Below are 22,595 nucleotides of genomic sequence, written 5' to 3' on the forward strand. Positions count from 1 at the left end.
CAATAAACTTAAAAACAGCACATGCATAAAGTTGTGCATCTGTTACCATAATTTCCATCCTTTCTCCCTGAAATGGTCCAAATTAGATTGCCAATAATAATTACACAATGCTAATTGTGCTCCTGTTCCTTGCATGTTTACCAAGGACAATTTGTGCATTTGTCTCTGATGCTGTTCTTCCTTGCTTCCTTTGATTCCTAACACTTCTTCCTGTTCACTGCCTTCTTTGCTTTTAAAATGTTTCCCCAGTCATAATATCCCACATCTTCTGCCAACCCACCCACCAGTTTGCAAACTCATCACATTTTGATCTTCTTTTACCCTTGGTTTTAAACAGGCATATAATCACGAAACCCAAAAGAGCCTGGCTTTACCATTCCTGTCTGCAATGCAAAGCTGCAGTAGCAGCAAAAGTGGTTCAAACATTACATTGGGTGATACTCGTACCTTCCTGCTCTCGTGCAAGTGAGGGATACAATGCATAGTGTGAGCTGTGAATATTAGGACCTCAGCTGCAGGTTCTTTTGTTGTCTCAGGTGCTCTGAAATGCCTTGTGTGTGACTGGGAATGGAAGTGAACTGTTGACCTTTCCCTTCTTATTAGATCGTACATTGCCATTGCTGAAATCTATGAAGTCCAAGGGCACCTATTGTTGGTGTTGAGAATAAAAATCCAATTAGAATCAATTTGTTTGCTCAAAATGCAGACATTTATGAACAGACCCTATGTGGATAATGACATTATATGGGTGGCACTGGATTTACTTGCATCTGTGTGGAGCCAGGACTTTTCTGTTACTGTTCCATTCTTATTTGAGAGAGATGTTAATGTTCTTGCCTTCTTTTTGGATTATAGCCTTCCATAACAGGCCCAGCACCACAACTGGTTAAGGATGTGTGAAGTACCATTCCCACCAGAATCCAGGTTAGAACCATATTTTTGGGTGCAGGCAGAAGCATTTCCATAACACACCCAAACCCAGTGCTTTATGACATAAGTCCGACACCACCACTCTACTCTTTTAGACAACTTCTCCTTTGGCAGGCTCATCCAGTCATGTGATTTGGTTACGTTTGTTCTTAAATTTGTTTTAGTTTTAGTGTTCTATTCTATTTAGATGCTTTTAATGGAATTAAAAATGTTTCAAATATTTTTTGCTTTCATTTTTAATTGTATTTTGTAACACAGAAGTATTTATTGCCCTGGACTCCTTTGGGAGGAAGGGTGGGGTATAAAAGTAGCAAATAAACAAACAAACCTCACCTGAATGTTCCTCCATCCCTGTGAGACTCCAGGGTCAGGGTTCATGATTAGGTAGTCATTCTGAACTTCAAATAGCAGAGCTGAGCAATTCCACCCATTCCTACAACCAGCATGGTTGGCATAACTCTATGATAATGCTTCCCCAGAGCTACTTGCACTTCATAAGTACTGGCTTCCCACTCCTTTGGTTAGTTCCCAAGCATTGCAATTAGACTTAAGGAAACCGCTGTCAGGATATACGCTTAAAACACTACACATGTTTACTGTTTAGTACAGTGGTACCTCGGGTGGCGCTGTGGGTTAAACCACAGAGCCCAGGACTTGCTGATCAGAAGGTCGGTGGTTCGAATCTCCACAACGGGGTGAGCTCCCATTGCTTGGTCCCTGCTCCTGCCAACCTAGCAGTTCGAAAGAACGTCAAAGTGCAAGTAGATAAATAGGTACCACTCCAGCGGTAAGGTAAACGGCGTTTCCGTGCGCTGCTCTGGTTCCCCAGAAGCGGCTTAGTCATGCTGGTCACATGACCCGGAAGCTGTACGCCGGCTCCCTCGGCCAATAAAGCGAGATCAGCGTCGCAACCCCAGAGTAGGTCATGGCTGGACCTAATGGTCAGGGGTCCCTTTACCTTTACCTTTTACCTTGGCTTAAGAACTTAATTAGTTCTGCAGGTCCGTTCTTAACCTGAAACTGTTCTTAACCTGAGGTACCACTTTAGCTAATGGGGCCTCCCGCGGCCGCTACACCGCCGCTGTGCGATTTCTGTTCTCATCCTGAAGCAAAGTTCTTAACTCAAGGTACTATTTCTGGGTTAGCGGAGTCAAGCGTCTGTAACCCAAGGTACCACTGTAACTCATGCTGTCAGGGCAAGGATTTCCATGTGCGATGGGACTGTTCCCCCACTCCTCCCCCTGTGTGTTCCTTGCACCCTGCCCAAGTTTGCTCCAGAGAGTTGGGGGAACCCCTAGAACACATTTAGGGGACATGTGGCAGGGCAAGAGAGGGAGAACGTTCTGTTGGACCAGCAGAGATCATTGTGCTGATGGAACATCCACATAGTGCAGCATTGGATACAACCCTTTGCCCTACTGAATTCAATGGGGTTGCATCATAATAAATATACTTGTGATCATGCTGCAAGTAAAATGTGCTGTTGAGGTGTCCTTTGTGGATGCATTTGAGTAATAATGGGGCTGTGCCCATTGAAAAAACATGACAATGCATTATAGACTGCCCATTCTCTCAGTTTCCTATAACATTCCCATCATTTCTTCAGATACAATAATGCGCACACAGATTTTTCCTTTCCTCCCCAAGTCAGTAGTCCTCAAGGATACTTTTACATTATAGGTACGTAACATTTGATTAAGAGGTTTTCTATAAAATCAAAGAGACATGGAATAAACAGTTCATTCTAACAGCTGAAGCTCTATAATAAATCCATATTAATATCAAATATTATTATAAATCATTTCCACAGTCCCTCATCCCCCAACAAGGACATCTTCAACCTTCTGAGCATGCAAACATTATAATCAGAAGTCTATTTTTTTTTGGTAATCAGTTTTGGACTTATTTCTATCCAAAAGCAGTTTCATTCTTAATAAATAAATACAATTGTATCTTTAAGTGGGTCTTTAGAAAGTTGGAAGTACTAAGCTTCTTTTGCTCTTGTTTTGTTTCCATTGAACTATTTTTTTCCTATTTTAGCAAAGTTTTAAAAAGCATTTCGTGTTTATCCATACTTTTTGAGCAAATCAAGGGCACAAGGATCTCTTTTTTTGGAGGGGCTAGGATAAGATGTATGAATATGAAATGCATAATTTGCATATGAGCATCTCAGTGCCATATTCATCACTTTTGTACCGTATAATGAAACTGAAAAATTGATTGAAAAAAGCACAATCTTATTTATTATGCCTGATTAAGGCCCATACGAAGTTCCCACGAAAGCATTCTAAATAGCGCCAGTGTTTTCATTGCAATCTAAATGCAAATATAGGGTCCAAAACCACAGAACTGAAATAGATGCAGCTTTGATTTTATTTAGCCAGCAGAGGGCAGGGTTTGCTGTGCAGAAATCAGTAATGGAGTGAGGAATACAGTCTTAGAAAATAGCAGCGTGTGAAGAAGGAATTGCTATGGGCAATGAGTAAATCCTCCCCATCCTCCTTCACCACCATCATCATGCCATCTCATTTCCTGCATTTTAGGTGAAATATATTCCTCATCTGTAATTCATTGCATGTTGAATTAGCAATATATTACCATGAAAGCAGTAGGAGGGATGTGCATTGGCTGCAGGTTATGTATACATGAGGACTCCCAACATAATCCTCCAACGCAGGGGGTGGGGGATTTTGCTGGACTACAACTCCTCTCATCCCAGACCATTTCCCATGCCAGTTGTGGCTAATGAGAGTTGGAGTCCAACAACATCTGGAGGGCCATGGATTCCCAAGGCCGCTCTAATAGAAATATTAGCTATATGTAATTAATTAGGGACGCGGGTGGCGCTGTGGGTTAAACCACAGAGCCTAGGACTTGCCGATCAGAAGGTTGGCGGTTTGAATCCCCGCGACGGGGTGAGCTCCCATCGCTCGGTCCCTGCTCCTGCCAACCTAGCAGTTCAAAAGCACGTCAAAGTGCAAGTAGATAAATAGGTAACACTCTGGCGGGAAGGTAAACAGCATTTCCATGCGCTGCTCTGGTTCACCAGAAGCGGCTTAGTCATGCTGGCCACATGACCCAGAAGCTGTACACCGGCTCCCTCGACCAATAAAGCGAGATGAGTGCCGCAACCCCACAGTCGGTCACGACTGGACCTAATGGTCAGGGGTCCCTTTACCTAATTAATTAAGTAAAGGTTTGCATAGACAGTCAGACCAATCCCCGCCCCTGGTATGTGCTGATTTTTTCCCAATGGCTTAGAGCAGCAATCAGAAGATCTGAAGGCAGTGGTCTTTCCTCTGGGATGTTAGCATCCAAAATGCACATATGTAAACTGGCAGTTAGGACAGTTGGTACAGTTATGACAGTTAGTAGAACCGTCTTAACAGTTAGAGCAGCAGGTATGCTGTCTGTTGTGCTGCTGTCTGCCTCAGAGTCAGAGTATCAGTCTGTCTGTAAAGGTTTGTTAGTCTTAGATACAAATCTATCTATGTTTTAGCAACTGAGGTATCACCTTCCTGCATTGTATATTTAATCTGCAAGTGCAAATTTGTAAGTAAAAGTTAGTGGATACTTATACTCTAAAAGAGAGTGTCTAGCGCAATTTTTATAGGAGGGAAAGAGAGAACTAATTAAAGGGTCAAACGACCCTTTGCGCTGACTTACACAAAACTCTGCTAAATGGGAACTAGAGTTTAATTCCCACATTTCCCAGTGTTCTTTTAATTGGAGGTGCCAGTGATTGACCCTCACACTGTAGGGGAACTTGAACCTGTCCAAAATGTAGAAGAGAGAGCTTGTGCCCTAGAACTAATTTGTGCTCTCCAGATGTTTTTTTAAACCACAACTCCCATCTGCTGCTTGAGGATGGTGGGAGTTGTAGTTCAAAACATCTGGAGGGCACCACATCATTGAAGGCTGTTCTAGAAGACTCAGAGCTGGACAAGGTACGGCGAGACAACCACTTAATAGTTATTGTCGACATTCTGTTCAAATGTAACTCTATATGTGCCTAATGCATGTATAATTGTCAGCATTGCATTGCATTTGCAAACAGTCTCTGTCCTCACTTAGAAGTGCCACTAACATAAACGTATTAAATTATTGCCATTGCCTTTAGTGGAACGATTACATTTATTTGTGGTGGGTGGGGTGCCTAAAACAGATAAACGATGCTTGATTAGAAAGTTAACGCAGCTGGCTTTATGAGCAGAGTACAGCCAAAGTTAAGCACACAGTTAAGCTGAAATGATTTTAACTCTCAGATTGAAATCAGTAGGTCTTGCAAGTGCCTAACTTGTCCGGATTGCACTCTATGTTTCTGTTTGGCTTGCTCTTTTTAGAAAGTGGTTCGTATTACATATCCATCAATAATGAAATGGTACTGGGAAGAAGCTGAGGAAGACACTTGGTGAAAGCCAGAGGGAGCCATCCTTGTTTTTATGAAGTACCAGAAGCTTAGAAATATATATATATATATATATATATATATATATATATATATATATAATATTGAAGAAGGGTTTTTTAGAAGCCTTGTTGTTTTAAAGATGCAAATTTGATGTTTGAATGCTCATCTAGAAGACAGTCAAAGGTGTATGAAAATGTGCTATATGAGACATGTGGCTTGCCCTTCCTCCTCCAAAAATACTAGCTATCAGGGCTAGAATCACTGCTGAGGCCCCTATGCCAAGGGGGACCCACAGCTGACTACCAGAGATCCCCCCCCCAGCCCTGTTGCTGTTCCTTTCCCTGCTCACGGTCACTCCCTCTGCTCCCCTAATTTTTAGTCTGTGGCCCCACAGGCGGTTCACTTTTTGATGTGTTTTTCTCTGTTAGGCTAAAGCTATTGAATGCAAACTACAGTGGCAGTTTCATTCTCACACACCAGATATATGGAAGGGGAACAATTTAAAGCCTGTTTAACTGTAAAAGGCTTGTGATCAAGAAAATAAAGAGTTTGGCCAAGGCTCTAGAGATTTACAGTGGTACCTCTAGTTACGAACTTAACTCGTTCCGGAGGTCCGTTCTTAATCTGAAACTGTTCTTAACTGTTCTTAAACTGTTCTTTCGCTAATGGGGCCTCTTGCGGCCGCTGCTAAAAAGAGAAATTTGGATATGAAGTAGGGGGAGTTGGGAGAGATGGAGGACAGAGTGGTGGGGAACTGCAGCAAATTTTGGAGTGTGACTTTCCCCTGTGCAGGATACTCCATTCCATTTCCCCTCCTACTAGATTTCTCTTCCTCCTTCAACTTTCAGTCCTCATTCTGTTGCAACTGAGCATGTTAAGATTTTCATGGAGCTTCTATGTTTGCGTGTGTTACTTGAGAATGTGACAGAGGGGACTGAAAAATAAAAATTAACATCAAAGACAGGAGTCCCTGTTGGGAGCTGCCCGGCGTGGCTGTGGCAACCCAGTCAGATAGGCAGCTTCTTGTTGTTGTTGTTGTTGTTGTTGTTGTTGTTGTTGTTGTTGTTATCTGTCTTAAGGTGATGTTTATTTTTTATTTTAAAAAAATAAACACCTACAGCCTGAAATTGAACAGTGGATTACATTGAAGGCTTCTGTAAGCTGCATTCTTTCTCAGCACAGCCTTTCAATCTGCAATAAGGGTATAACTGAATTGTGCAGGGGTTCTAAGCTACTCACTCGGGTTCTAAGCTACTCACTTAGATTCTGCCCAACGCCTGACCTGCAGTATGTGTGTGAGTGTGATGGGTAGGTATCTCATACATAAGCACATGCACAGGATGACTCAGATCACTATTTATTAGTATATAGATAGCAATGATGAACAGTGGCAGGGAAATGCTCGGTTTTTCATATACATATTACAGTTGCAAATGACCTCCATTTCTGAGCTACCTGAGATTCTTTGCATCTGCCTTAATCAAAATATTTTAGATGTTTTCCCCACCCCGCATTCCATTTTAGATTTGCCTGAGGCATCACGGCAATAAAGCCTTTCTAATAGAAGGGAATGAGAGATGCAGTAGCCAGTATATTTGACTCAAACCGTGTGCTGGGAACTGCTTTCAAGAAGTACATTGGCCATTTTGTTAAGAGTCATTGGGATTAAGGTATTCTGCAGTCCACTAAATATTTAGAGAAGTGTCAAAAAGGAAAGCTCTGTGTACAATATAAATTAGGTATCTCTAGGGACTAAAAAGGTACATTGGCTGATTTTCTCTCTCTCTCTCTCTTTTTTTTTTTTTTGCTAAAAAGTATCTAGCTTACTATGGGAAAATAATGAGTAATTGCCATGGCAACCTCCCTCTCATAGGGTGCTCATATACTGCACACACATAAAGAGAGAATCGTATCAAAGAAGGTATCACACTTCAACTTCTTATTTAGATATTTTTTTTCTTCCACAGGATAGCCTACTCGCCCCCAAACCATTCAGCAAGGGGGGAAAATCAAAACTAAATTAAGCTTGTTGGCATAAACAATAATTTTCTTTTGAAAGGGGACAACGGGGAGTTCTAAGACTGTACAGCAAAATGGCAAAGAAAGATAACGACTCGTTTTTTTAATAATGGTTTGTGATTCGAGGACCCGATCCCTGCTTGGGGAATAAAGACACGCGGACACAGAATGTAAGGTTAATGGGTAAGGTAAAGGCCACAACTTTATTGATTACAGCATGTGAGAAGGTATTGGCTTAGGCATTGGACCACAGAACATTAGACTCCACCCACTCGTAGAAGGGTGAGTCTGAGGAGGGGTTAACCACCAGTAGGGGAAGCCTGTTGATGCTAATCCAACTATAGGCTCTCTTCCTGATGTCACCGAGGGTTGTGCCATGGCCCCCCGCCACACGGGCATCGGACAGGATCCACGACCGCCGGATTCCTTTAGCGGAATACCCAGAATTGTCGGGGAAGGCGATGGCCACACCTTGCCCCCCGAAACACCAACAACACATTCCAATGCCTAACCGCCACCCGAGCCAAAAGGCTCGCCGCTAATACCCTCACAGCTGCAACCAATCCCTGAGACTATTGGATATGTTAGCCAGCCATATGTTGTTTCCACAATCTGAAAGGTGAACGCCGTCATCCCGGAATAGGGTCTGGTCGCCAATCTGGATATCATCATGAGATATAACTAGGCCATTCATAAAACGCACTTTGCGCGCTACCGCACGATTCAAGAGTTTACTGGATTTCTCAAAGGCCCTAATGTTATGCGCACTGCGCCAAACATTTCTCTTCAAGAGAGAGGACCAGAACAGGGTTGTTCTGGGAAATAAGGCAACCAACTCATCCAAGACCTTTCTCATGTTCGACAGCAAGTCCACACTCTTCCTGCTAGCCAGGTCGCTCTCACCCAGCTGAATGATTAGAATGTTGGGGGGCCCAACTGCGCAGCTTTGGCCTTCAGCAGTGGCATGAGTTCTTGCCAGCACATGCCCCTTCTCGACAACCAGGAAACTCGCACCCACGATGGTAGCCGCAGATTAGGCATGAAGCCGGAACTTGCTGACTGGAGGCGGGCCCAATGCACGATACTGTGGCCGCAAATCCACACTGGACTACCGAAGACAGCTAAGAATAAAGAAAGAAAAGACAGGAAAGCGGAGCGTTCTCAGAATACTTTTGTAGGCATTAGATTTCCAGCGGTCCATCTCCTTGATCCTGTCTGCCGGAAGGCCCATGAGGCCATTGTGGCCACACCAATCCTAAATGAATGTGCCGCGTAGTCTTTTGGAAGGGAAAGCGCAGGCATCTATCGCTTTGCAAAGTACCCTGGTGAATTGGTGCCTCATCAATTGGGATCCATCCTCGTGAATGAAGAGTGGGCCAAGGCCGGGAGGTCTGAGGTAAAGGTATCACCTGGTGTCCTTTACTGGGCATGGGCCCTTCTGACCGGAGGCCATGAGTTGTACTACGGTGCCCTTACTGCCCTGGTCCATCTTAGACTGATGTACCCGCACCATCACACCTGAACTGGACACCTGCACGTCCTCCAGGAGGAGGCTGCGCATTGTTCCACTTGAGGCAGCTTCTGCTACCACCTCGCCAACCCACAAGGCACCAAAGAAGGCTATAGCGTATGCCGCAGAGAACAGCCGGGCCTCAAACTTGGACCAGCAAATTGACCTAAGTTTCATACGATAGGGGAAAGGGACGATACTTTGGACCTGAAACCTGTGAAGTCGCACCATACTTTCTTATAAGACCTGAGGGTAGAGGGTGCAACAGACGCTAATACTCCCTTGATCACTTCGCGTCTCCAAGGTTCCGTAGGTGATCCGGAAAGGGTTCTGGCAGCAGCTGAGCCCAAGGTGCTAACGACCAGAAGCAAGGCATCGGAGCACAAATGATCGAAGTAGGCGAGACCCCTCTCAGAACGCAATGACTGCTAGCCAGTATGTTAACCACGGCCTGGTTATCAGTTCTGAAGCACACCCGGCGATTCCGGAACTCCTCAGTCCATATGTGAACCGCCACAACTATGAGAAAAAACTCCAGAAAAGTGAGATCCCGCATGATGGCCTCCCCTTGCCACTCTGCTGGCCATTGTTGCGCGCACCAACGTCCCTTAAAGAACAGACCAAAGCCCAGGGACCCTGCCGCATTGGAGTGGACCTGGAAATCAGAGGCCAAATTAAGGATTTCCTGCCATAGGGAGACTCCGTTGTAGTGTTCCAGAAATCTGATCCACATCTCAAAATCCACCTTGACCGACTTGGGGAGTCTTACTCTATGGTGCGAATGCTTGAGGCCTGCTAACAGCCTGGCTAAGCAGGAGCAAAATGGGCGGCCTGGTGAAACTACTGTACATGCCAAGTTGAAATGATCTAGCAAGGACTGGACCTGTCTAAGAGCGACTTTATTATTATTATTATTATTATTATTATTATTATTATTATTATTATGGGAAGGGTTTGACGAATTGTTTCCTTAAGGGCAACTATTTTCCCCTCTGGCAGGCGGGCAGATTGAGCTGCTGTGTCAAGCTCTATACCCAGGTAAGTAAGATGCGTTGAGGGTCCGTCTTATCTGCCGTGAGGGGAACTCCCAGCTCCTGGGGCAAAGCTGAAAAGGCCTCCAGAAGGGAGGCACATTCACCGGTATTGGGCTTCCCAACGAGTAGAAAGTCACCGAGGTAACGTGTCACCCCAGGTGAGTTGGTTCTGTAGCGCAAGGCCATCGACATAGCCTTGACAATGTAATACTTCCCTTGAAATTTGAATCCCAGCAAATGGAAGTCATTGGGATGAACTGGCAATAGACAGAAGGCTGACTCTATGTCACATTTTGTCAAGAGTGCCTCGTGACCAAAATTCTGGATAAGTCTTAGTGCCTGATCGAAGAATACGATCGAAGAATGCGGAGAGGAGGGAGCTGGATCAGGGAAAATGCTAGACCCGGAGGGTCCCTATCGTCTGTTTCCTGCTGCGGGGGCTTCTCTGGAACTGGAACCCCACCTCCCCGAAAGGGCTGCTTCCCTTTGTAACACGCTACGGCTGGGTGTACCCCTGCACACCTCTCGCACTCGTGCAGATACTTACAAGACTGTACAGCAAAATGGCAAAGAAAGATAACGACTCATTTTTTAAATAATGGTTTGTACACGGAACCAAAGCAGACCCAATTCAGCCAGTCATTGTTGCTGCTTTACTCAATTCTTTGAGCTCCAAATATAAGCAGAACGTCACATCATTCCTGAGGTGTTGGCAAACATCTGTATGCTGCCTATTATTATATCAAACACTGTGTAGGTATAACTATGAATATGGATATAGATAGGTGTTATTAATGCCTGCTTATATTGGTTGGAGATTTTCAGAGTTAGACTTATATTTGTTGAGTTGCATACTGAAATTCATTGTTTTCTTCAAGTGAAGACTGACTATAGGTCCCTCGCCTAATTCTATTATCCTTGACTGGCAGCAGCTCTCCCACATCTCAGGCAAGGATCTTTCCCAATCCGGGGTCCTTTCAGCTGGAAACTCAACAAGAGTTCTTTTGCACACAAAGCATGTTTTATATATAATACTGAGCATTCAATACTGAGTTTTCAAAGGCACAACCTCCCTCATTCCCTGAGCCGAACAGGAATGTCTGGTGTGGTGGCACAGAGCCATGTAGCTGCCTTCCAGACACCAGAGTAACTGCAGTTTACCTGGATGGGACTGGAGTGTAATGAGGCTAGGGCGCATGTATGCATCAGCAGCTGCCAGATTAGTCCTTGTGGTAGATCCACACTGCCCCAGCCTTGCCACTACGCTACCCCATCCCTATCAGAGTAAGCTGCAGCAATGCCAGGGTTGAGATGGCAGCTCCATGGCTTTGCCTCACAACACCAGCTGCTACTGGAATTGAGTTTATATCAAGAGACTGACCTGTGCCCAGAGTGACATGTCATGTGCATGCGCATGCACAAGAGAGAGAGAGAGGAAAGACCAGATAGCTTGCAATTTTCTAGCTTCGCTGTTATAGATATTTTGGTCCAGACCATGGTGGTGGGTATATTTTATTCAGGCGAGAAAATGTTCTCAGTTGAATCTTAATGATACTGAATGGGTTATGGAGTGGGGGGGGGCAATAAGGGAGAAAATATATTTACAGTGGTACCTCGGGTTACATACGCTTCAGGTTACATATGCTTCAGGTTACATGCGCTTCAGGTTACAGACTTAACAGGAGGATGCAATATTGTTGCCTGGAACCAGCACGCCATACAGTGGTACCTCCAGTTACAGACGCTTCAGGTTACAGACTCCACTAACCCAGAAATATTACCTCGGGTTAAGAACTTTGCTTCAGGATGAGAACAGAAATCGTGCGGCGGCTGCATGGCAGCAGCAGGAGGCCCCGTTGTGGTGCTTCAGCAGTGATGCTTCAGGTTAAGAACAGTTTCAGGTTAAGAACAGACCTCCAGAACGAATTCAGTTCTTAACCCAAGCTACCACTGTACTAGAAAAGTAAATCTCACCTAAGCCTTCTTCCCAGGAGCTCAGAGCAGATGAGGCTGACTGAAAGGACATGCTATGTTCTGTGCAGAATCACTCTCTGCAGTTCCACATCTCTGGCCCATGAAGGCCGGTTCTCACACTTATCAGTTGGCACTTGCAAATAGATTCTTGAAATGCTTCTGTGTGCACATGCCCCTGGAACAGTTTCATGAGTATAATCATCTGACATTTTCAAGGATTGAATGATGTACAAGAATTGATATAATTCTCACAGGCTATTGCCAGCTAACTTCCTGTAAATATGTGAGGACTGAAAAGGATTCAGGGATCATGGAGAGCTTGACTACAACTATCTCCTTGCAAATCTGCGATGGCTGAAAAGAATTCCTGGGTGGAGAGCTTGACTTGCAACCCAAACATTAGTCAGCTAATATGGTGCTATAGATAGAATGATGGTGGACATACAATGAGAGTCCTGGGTTTAAATCTTGTTAAGCAGTGAATCTTACCAGCTAACCCTTTTTCTGGTCACACACAGTTTTTTTGGAGTTTTTTTTTTGAGAGAGGTAAAATGAAGAAAATTCTCTGTACAGCATACTGAGCTGCTTGCAGGAAGTGTGGGATGCTAATGTGTTAAAAAAAGAACACAAAAAAATGCACACTTGAATCCCAGCAGTTCTCATTTTCAAAACTGATCAGTGGCGACTTGCCAAGCCAGAGTTTTCCTCTATAACTGCTTCTCAAACCAAGAAACTTCCCAACATCCTTTCTATTCTATCTGCAAAGCATGTCATCAATCGCAGGAGCTATTAAATATTTAAAACAACAAAAAAAGCACCCATGAGGACCTGACTTTAAAACTCACAAAAGCAAAATTAATAGGTGAGGCCAAGCGGTGCTCTAGCCTCTTATTAAAATTGTCCAATACTTCTCAATGTGCTATTTAAGGCCATGCCAGCCTACTTGAGAAACGTCGCTTAATGCCAAATGCTAATTATTAGTGGGAATGTGTTTTTCTGTCGCCCCAGGTTTTTGCAGAAAATGACAACTCCTGAGGTTAACAAATAAAGTAACATGCTATTTCCCTCGGGGCAATTTGGTGCATACTACATACAGTATAATAATAATAAGAGATTATTAAGGTCATTACAAATAACCCCTCTGGATAATAGAAAATGTATCTATTTATTTGTGAGTGGTAATATTTTCTACCCGACAATTGCACCCTAGTCATGTGAATTGTGAAATTCTATTATTATTATTATTATTTTTTATTATTATTATTATTATTATTATTATTATTATTATTATTATTATACATATATTCCAGTAAATAATTTTACACCAGGACAAAAAGGAACTTGCATTAGTTTCTCGCGTTCCACAAGTCTTCATATGGCTCATATTGTTCAGCTACTCATTCCCTGTGATATTTTTTCAAACACCAAGATACTTTTACCACCACCTGCTTCCCTGTCCCCAAAATACCTGAAGCCTTTCATAGAAGAAGACAAGGGTTACTTAATTGGATATATTGAAATCATCTTCTTCTTCTTCTTCTTCTTCTTCTTCTTCTTCTTCTTCTTCTCCTCCTCCTCCTCCTCCTCCTCCTCCTCCTCCTCTTGGGCGATCACTCGTAGCCAAGTAAGATTGTCTTCCATAAACATGGTTTTAACAATGAGTCCGTAAGTGACTGTGGAGGCCAGATGCTCTTCCACAGTGGGGACATTGGTTCCCGGGCAGGAGTTGATTACGGTGTGGATTTGCCAAGCGGGCTTCCTCTTAGCATGTTTCTCCCTTGTGTCCTGAGTTCGAGTGTCTTCAAAGCCCATGACACCTTTGGTAAAGGCTGTTCTCCAACTGAAGCGCTCACAGGCCAGTTTTTCCCAGTTATCAGTGTTTATACTACATTTTTTTAGATTTGCCTTGAGACAGTCTTTAACATCTTTTGTTGACCACCAGCATTATGCTTTCCATTTTTAAATTCGGAATAGAGTAGTTGCTTTGGAAGATGATCATCAGGCATTCGCACAACATGACCAGTCCAATGAAGTTGATGTTGAAGAATCATTGCTTCAACACTGGTGATCTTTGCTTCTTCCAGTAGTTTGCCTGTCTTCCCAAGTGATGTGTAATTTTTTTTTGGAGACACCATTGATGTTTAGAGATGGCTTTTATAAGTGGTCCATGTTTCACAAGCATAGAGTGGTTATTTTGTACGTGTTGGTGCAGCACTTTGGTTTTTTGGATGTTGAGTGATAGGCCAAGCTTTTAGTAAGCTTCTGCAAAGATATTTAGGATGGTTTAGAGGTCATCCTCTGAGCATGTGCACGCTACGTTGTCATCAGCATACTGAAGCTCTATGACGGAAGTTACGGTAACCTTTCTCTTTGCTTTCAGCCTGCTCAGATTGAAGAGCTTTCCATCTGTTCAATATATGATTTCTACTCCGGTGGGGAGTTTCCCTTTGACAAAGTGTAGGATCATGGCAATGAAATCAATGAATAGAGTTGGGACAATAACACAACCCTGTTTAACACCTGATCCCACTGTGAATGGTTCACTTTGAGAGCCATTGTTGCTGTCATATTATCATGGAGGAGCTGAATGATGTTTGCAAATTTATCTGGGCAGCCACTTTTCAGAAGGACAGTCCACAGGGCATTACGATTTACAGTGTCGAAAGCTTAGTCCAATGAACGCCATATACAGGGGTTGGTTTTGCTCTCTGTATTTTTCTCTGCATATTTTTGTCCGCATATTGAAATGAGCCTTCCTTTAAACAGTCTTCTGAAGAATAATGAAACCCAGGAATGGAACACTGCCCACATGGGCTAAAATAACTGTAGGCCACTTCTGCAAAGTTTAGATGATGAGGCAGAATTCTGCTGGTGGAAGGTGATTGTCATGTCAGTGTAGAACACAAACTTGTTTGCTATACTTCTGCATTCTCAGTGGCAGGATTGTGCTTTCAAAGGGTTATCTAAGACAAGGAGGCTCATGCCTGAGGAGAACTTTGCTATCCTGGAAATGCTTGTCACTATCTACACATGTCTTAATGTTTCAGAGATGTGGGTATTAGTCATGGCCACATCTTCCAGGATGCATGCAGTATCTGTAGGAACTGAACATGGTGGGATGGGTTGTTGGTGAAGGACCCAGGTGAAAGCCTGGGAAAAGAAAGGGAAGCTCCCAGGTGAGAGCTGGGAGGGTCCACCCCTTTCTGTTTGTGACATGGATTAAGTTCCACCTTTGAGAGAGGGCTTTGCATTTTCTTCCCTCTTGAGCTGCTTTGGACATTCCAAGGTCAGACATTATAAAGTGACTTCCTCAGTGCTCCTCTCAGTCTCAATATGATTTCCGCTTCTTTCTGCTGCTTTTGGTGCATCCTGAATCTTGTGTCTACAAATCCTGATACCAGAGAGAAGTTGTTTTTCTTTCTTCAAAGTTGTTGCTGCCGTTGTTGCCCAGGGAGCGGGAAGAGTCTTTGAGCGAAGAAACCTTTGAAACCCTTCACAGAGTTGGAGGGTAATGAGCATTAAAAAAACACACAAAAAAACCCCAAGCAGAAAATTTCTGGCTTGTTTTGGGATGTTGTTGCTTCTCATGTAATTAATTAATTTAAATAAATATTACATAATTTCTACGTATGTCCTGTTAGTTTGAAGATGCTGGCTGTTCTGCCACTGCAATTGCTGCAGCAGAGTTCCGCCAGCTTTTCTGGTTTCCCCATTTCCTTTGGCTATGGAGTTCTTTGTTGAAGGGATAGCTCCTGTTACTTATCAGGTAGGTAGCACGTCCTGGGTCTTTAGCACAGCTGAGGAACCTAAAGCAAGTAGGCCAAGGTAAGAATAGCTAGGAAACATTTCTGTTTGGTCATTTACAGTATAGCATGCTGCTCTGTGCATTCGGGGGGGGGTGTTCTTTCATCCACAGCATCCTTCTTTTATAATTCATAAAATGTTGCCTTTTTTGCCACCTTAGGCCCTTTATCTTGGTAGTATCCCTCTTCTGGAGGGTCTTGGACTTCTCTTGAAGGAGCATGTTCAAAACTTTTGGGGTGTTCCACAATACATATTTCTGATGGAAGGCTCATGTGTCCTCAGAGACTTGAAGCGCCTTTCACCAGCTTGGAGACAGTAGTTTTTCATACCTAAAGTTTATCCTGGATTTTGCAATCCTTAGGGTCAGTTTGGAATCTGTATCTAGTGCAAAATGCAGTGTTTAGGATGTATACCGAAACACACTATCATGCACATATTGCACCAGTGCAGAGGGAACTATGTACTCTTTACAAAGCTGAGTTAAATATTTTGTTGTTGACTTATAAGATACTGGACTGCTAAAGAGTTGTCACATTTGGTGACTCAAAGCGCCTTCTCTGCAGTTTTTTCATAATGACACATAGGCCTATAAAATAAATATAAGTAAGTAAACCATCATTTTAGCTTTCCAGTTTGTCAACATCCCTCTTGCACTGAACTCCGATTTTGTTCCAGTGTTGAGCAGCTGATGAAGCAGTAGGATCAACTGGCGTAGGTCTCTGTGAATAAGTACGGTGTGTTAGTATGCTATGTGCATAGGGTAAAACAAAATTGTTGCCACATAGAGACCAACAGTCACAGAAGAGCAAGAAGATTTTAGAAGGTAGGGATGAGGGAGGCGTTCAGTCAAGTATTCATTGAATTGCAAACAGAGAAATTAGAATATGTGTGTAGTGGGTGGCACAAGGGTGTAGTGGACCTCAGTGAATGAGAAACATATCTCAATATAAATCGGAGAGCCTTCTTGATGTCCAATGTTTGAGTTAGCTACTTTTTCTCATGCTTCCATTGTTCAGTGACCCTCACTACATTCCATGCAATGCAAAAGATTGAGTGCAAGCATAATACATCAATGGAAGGTAACGATACACTTAGAACAGAGAGAATCCTTACCTTTCCTTACTCTCAGAGCTACTCAGAATTTTGCACTGAACTATTTTGCCCACTCCTGCCTATGAGTTTAGGCCATGCAATACTAGGGAAAGCTTGCAACAATGGGCTTTGACAAGATGCTTAAAAAGAGTATTGATATTTCCAAGGAGTTGTGTTTGGAAAGTAATGGGAGCAATATTAATAATGCATAGCCTTCAATTTAAATAATGGATGTATTTTTTTATAAACACATTAGGGATTCTGTTCTACTGTACTGGTAATGTATACAGGGCTTTGTTGATGCTTGAATAGCCCTTGAAAGCATTAGCACAGAGAGATTGTCATCCACCCTCCTTCCTTGGTGGTTCCTGCCCACTCATGCTATCAAAGTGGGAACGGCTGAAATCGCATTACTGAATTCCGCAACAGATATGTATGTGCCTAGAGTGAAAACAAAGCAATGCAGATGGTGTGTCTGAAATAATGTTTAGCTTGTATAAGTGAATCTGAAACTTTTAGAAATGCCTTAGAGAATTAGAAATAAACCCTAGATTTTCCATACTTGCGTTGCAGCTCTTGGCTGTAGCTTTTTTATATAAAGGGGTGGGGGTTGATATAGCCTTATACAATCTTGCCTGTTTCTAAAATATAGTTATTGGTGTGTGTTTTTCTTTTTGTAAATCTACCAAAGAATAAAATGAAATAAATTCAGGATTAAGGAGTTTTCTCAGGACAGTGGAGGCTATGTGTGCTGTGTCCCATTGGTGTACAGGTGGCACAAATGCTTTGTGGGGGAGGGGAGACAAAAATAGGGGTGGGTGGGTTTGAGGAGGGTCAGTGAAGGGGGTGGGGAGTGAGAAACAGCCCTATTTTCATCTGAGGGATGTTGGAGGGTATAAAAATAGCATCCCGCATATCAGGTCTGTGTCACTTTGGCATGTACTCACTTATAAGTCCATTCTATGCCATTTCTGTGGGTTGTTGTTTTTTAATACACATTTTCAAATGTGTTCTGTCTTGAAATGCATATTTCTAAATGTATTTTCTCTCTAAACATGTGCTTTTAAAATACTTTTGATCCAAATGCTGTGTTGGAACATTTGGGAAGTAGGAAAGCTGGTAGATCACTAGGAGTCAATCCATACATTAGTCTGGCAGGGGCAGATCAGGTCAGTTCAAACTGGAATTCGCAAAGCTCAATTTCCTCAAGCATTCCTGCCTGCAGCTTTGCCTTAACAGGAACGGTCTCTTCCTTAATCCCCCTCTTGCCATTTAGTTAATGTCTGTGCATTCCCTCATTATATGTGCATTATTTTATGTTGAAAAAGGAATATACACTGTAATAACATAAGAATAGCCCTGCTGGATCAGGCCAGTGGCCCATCTAGTCCAGCATCCTATTCCCACAGCAGCCAGCCAGATGCCACCTTGAGAAGCCCATAAGAAGGACCTGAGCACAAGAACACTTGTCCTACCTGTGGTTTCCAGCAGCAACTGGTATTCAGAAGCATTGCTGCCTCAGACCATGGAGGCAGAGCATAGCTACCATAAAATAGTAGCTATTAAGGTCTGTGATAGCTTAGTCAGCATGAGATCTTAATCTCAGGGTCGTGGGTTTGAGCCCAAAGTTGGGCAAACGATTCCTGCATTGCAAGGAGTTGGACTGGATGAGCCTCACGGTCCCTTTCAATTCTATGATATCCTCCATGAATTTGTCTAATCCTCTTTCAGAGCCACCCAATAAAGCAGCAAAGCAATAAAGAGTGGAGAGGCAACACCTCTTCCTATCTCTAGTAGCAGGAAAATTTCTCCATGCAGAAAGAATAGCCCTGTCGTATATGAATGGGGAATTGGAGTGCAAACTGCCTCAGGCTGGGCTAGCACGTTTGTGCAACTGCTTGCCCAAAATGGCAAATCTTGATAGCTTTTCTGCTGCCTTGGAGGGCCCTGAGTATCTGAAAGGAGGATGAGCTGCTTTGCTCTGCTTCTTGAGGAAAACATCAGATCACACAGATTGGTAATGAACTGCAAATGTCTTTAAGCAGATTTATTTAAGTGATTTAGATAATCTTGTAATTCTCACCGCTAGGGCAATCAGATGTTCCTTGGCTCATTTTTCAGCTGCGTTCACGTGTGTGCGCTTATGGTAGGTGCTAAGCAGGACAAGGCTTCACTTTGATGGAGGTGTATATCAGGAGGATAGGGTTTTGAAATTGCAGAAGTATAGCCGCTTTGAAGAATTGCTCACTTCTTACGTTAGGGCTCAGACTGCCATTGAGGAAGGAATTAACCATAGCTCTGCTTATCTCTCCTTTGCTCTGTCAGAAGCTGATATAGAAGTGCAATAAACTGGTTACTTGAGAAATAGAGCAGGTAGGAAGGAAATCCATGGGCACATTTTATAGCTCTTCTCTTGAAGTATAGCCTGGGAACTCTCCCTTTCTTTCTTAAGTATAGGAGCCAAGATTCCAGTCGGTTTCCATGCCCATTTCTTACTTAGCAGCTTGGCTTTAAAAGCCCTTGGTAGAAATGCCTCACCAGGTATGGTAGAGCAGCCACACTAGCTTGGGAGCAGGTGGGTTACTGTTGCTTAGTGGGATGGAGAGATGGCAAGGGAGGTCAACGCAGTGCAGACATACTGGCAGATCCAATCTGGAACAATCTGCCAGTGAGTTTGCACCATGCAGACCTCTCTGCCACTTCTTCCATCTTTCTCCCAGTAACCCAACAGTGACCCATTTGCCAGGAAGAGGGTGTAGTGGCTCTTCCATGGCCATTTGATATCAGGTGAGATCATTATTATTTTCCCAGTCCTTTCAACACATTAAAAAACATTTTTTAAAGGTTTAAAATATTGGTGCTATTGTTCGAGGGTTTGGGGTTGTTGTTTTTGTTACCACTGGGTAGCTCAGTTGGTTAGTGTGTGGTGCTGATAATGTCAAGGTCACAGGTTCGATCCCCAAACAGGACAGCTGCATATTCCTGCACTGTAGGGAGTGGGACTAGATGATCCTCAGGGTCCCTTCCAACTCCACGATCTGCTGCTGGAGTTTTTATACTGCATTTTATATTCCTCCTATTGTTTATTGTTGTATTTAAATGTGTTGCTGTTGTAAGCCGCCAGATAACTTGGTTCATTGGGCTGCCTGTAAACACTGTTCATAAATAAAAAATAAATAAATGACAAGTCATACAGGATATTTGAAACTTGATCTCCCAACTTTATTAAACAGAAACAGCCATTGGGGTGAGGGATTAAATGAGGCAGCATTGGGGAGCTGCCTTCAGTTTTAGGGCTAACCTTCCTTGGTCTATATTCCAGTAGTGGGTGAGTGGGAAATAGACAGGGCAGAAAACACCCCCACAAAAAACCCTAAGAAATAAAAAATTAAACAGTTCCTGCAACCATCCATTTCATTCATCCATATATGCCACACACCAAGTTTCTTCATGTTCCTCCCAGCCCCTTGTAGAACATATTGGAAATTAATCTTGTTGAAGTTTGGCTCACCAGTCTTCTGTTCACTGCTTTTGCGTTTGGGAACCAAGAGTAGGAACATGGCTTCTGGCCACTATGGGCACAAGGTGGGTGGCATTTCAGGTCATTAGCAGCGTCCTTAAAAACATGGATCAGCCAGGTAAGAAAACTGAAATAACCATCTTCCAGGAATTCTGCTCTCCAAAAGAGAGAAATGCATTTTGGTTGCTCACTTCATAATGCAGTCCAGTTCAGACTGAAACAATCATTTTAGTCTAGGAGATAACAATTTTGCTTAAGAATTCACAGCAAATCACAAAGCAAACTGGTATTTGAAAAAGCAGGGATCCGTTGTGAATCTTGCCACATTTCCCACCAGTCTTGGACCTTTGGAGGATTTGCCGTGTGAGAAATTTAGTCATTTTTATGGAGATAGCTTGTCAGTGGTTTGAAAATTGGACACCCTAGATTTATAGCTCTGGGAGACTAATGATCTCTTTCTTTAGCGCTTTGTCAAAGTCTGGTACACTGCCCATAAGCCAGTCCCTGCATCAGTAACTTGGGTCGGATGTGCTCCAGTGATTAATAAGTGAAGTCTGATTTTAAAATGATTATACTCACTAAGGATATTGGGAGGGGGCGGCCTTCATAAATATTCAATATGTTCCTGTGTTCTATGCAGGGTGATATATTTGCTTGTACATTCTTCTCATTAGTAAAAAGTATGCAATCTCATTGCTTCCTTTCAAAACAAAGGTTTATTGCTGTTAGAGGAAGCCTGAAAGTTTCTGCACAGATGCATGCTGCAAGGGATCCTCTCTGCGTTAGCTAAAAGGAAAGGTTTGAATAAGATCATTTGCAGTTGTTTTTCATCTCCAGTGGATGAGGTGTAGAATTACTACAGTCCATTAAGAAGGTGCACTAAAAAGCAATGCATAACATTTTGAACGTGGAACCGCGGCAACTGAAGGTCCACAGTGACTCGTGCAATGGTAACCTCAGGACTCAATTGGGGAGCGGCCATAGCTTAGTGGCAGGACATCTGCTTTGCATGCAGAAGGTCACAGGTTCAATCCCCAGCATCTGAAGGTAGGGATGGGAAAGACTCATTGCCTGAAACCCTGAAGAGCTGCTTCCAGTCAGAATGGACAGTACTGAGCTAGATGGACCAATGGCCTGACACAACGTAAAGGCAGCTTCCTATGTGTTGTTTTAGGAAGTGGGGGTGGAATGCCTTCCACGTCATTCCTCTGTGCGCTCTCTCTCTCTCTCTCTCTCTCTCTCTCTGTGTGTGTGTGTGTGTATGGAAGTATGATAAAGAGCCTTTTCTGTTGGGGCACCCTGGTTATAGAAAGCCCAGCTGGCACCAACAATGGCTATATTTCAGTGCCGAGTCTGGCCTGCTTATACTGTTTTGTTTATTATTTCATGCACTTATTATGCAACAATTATTCACATTTTTAAGCGGTGTATGTAACAAAATCCTCAGAAAATGGGGCAAGAAATAAATGTACATCATAAAACTGCCTGCTGGACAACAGGAAAGTCTCAGTTCTGAAGTTTAGCAAGTTCATGTTGAATATTTTAAGATTTTTTGCTGAATATTATTTTTATGGGGAAAGAACATACCTTGGTGGCTTGGCAATCTGCTTTGCTGTCAGGAATGAGCCAGCTCCCAGTGAAGGATTGCAGCCAGCTCTCAGTGAAGGTTTGCAGACAACTAAAGGGAGCAGCCAGGAACAGAAAGGGTTAACTTTCATACAGGATGAACAGCAGAGAGAGCTAACTCCCCCACCCTTAGGAATGCTGGCTGGTAAGAGAATGAACCCATGCAGAAAGGGAGGAGGGGGAGCTGATCCAATACCTCCTCAGAGTCGCTCAGGGGAGGGCTGTTAGACAGGAAGCAAAACAAGGCTCAGGGGAGGGCTGTTAGACAGGAAGCAAAACAAAGAGACGGCGGGTTCGTAAGTTCAGTATTTTCTGTCATCATAAGAAGGAGACTTCATAAGGGTCATCGTGAGTAATGGGGGCCGGAGGCTTGTCAGAGCCATCCGGAGCTATCTGTTTATTTTTGCAATAAATCCTCCTTTTTAATTAGCTACGCTTACTGTGTTATCAAGCTGGGAACCTGGACTCCTGACATTTGCATACTGGGAGAGACCTCATCCTGAAACCCTGCACAGTCACTGCCCATTGGTGTATACAATACTGAGCTGGATGAACCAATGGGCTAACTCCTATAAGACAGCTTCCTACAGGAGTCAGACCATTGGTTCCTATGGTCCCATGAGATCCACTTTCCATCAGAAGATATTGTGATGTAACTCATTTTTTATGTGACTC

The 22,595-nt window shown here is 43.3% G+C and overlaps 1 protein-coding gene and 1 long non-coding RNA gene across 5 annotated transcripts in view; both read left to right on the forward strand.

The window, feature by feature from the left end:
* Nucleotides 1–22,595, forward strand: part of DPP6 (dipeptidyl peptidase like 6) — a 497,800-nt gene that overhangs the window by 162,575 nt on the left and 312,630 nt on the right. The gene's annotated exons all lie outside the window — the stretch shown is intronic.
* Nucleotides 4,288–7,342, forward strand: LOC310690275. The gene is made up of 2 exons (XR_014518017.1): nt 4,288–4,391; nt 7,309–7,342. It is a non-coding gene; the product is annotated as an uncharacterized lncRNA (long non-coding RNA).

This window comes from Podarcis liolepis (genome assembly GCF_965112155.1).
Source record: "Podarcis liolepis genome assembly, chromosome: 12".
Classification (NCBI taxonomy): domain Eukaryota; kingdom Metazoa; phylum Chordata; class Lepidosauria; order Squamata; family Lacertidae; genus Podarcis; species Podarcis liolepis.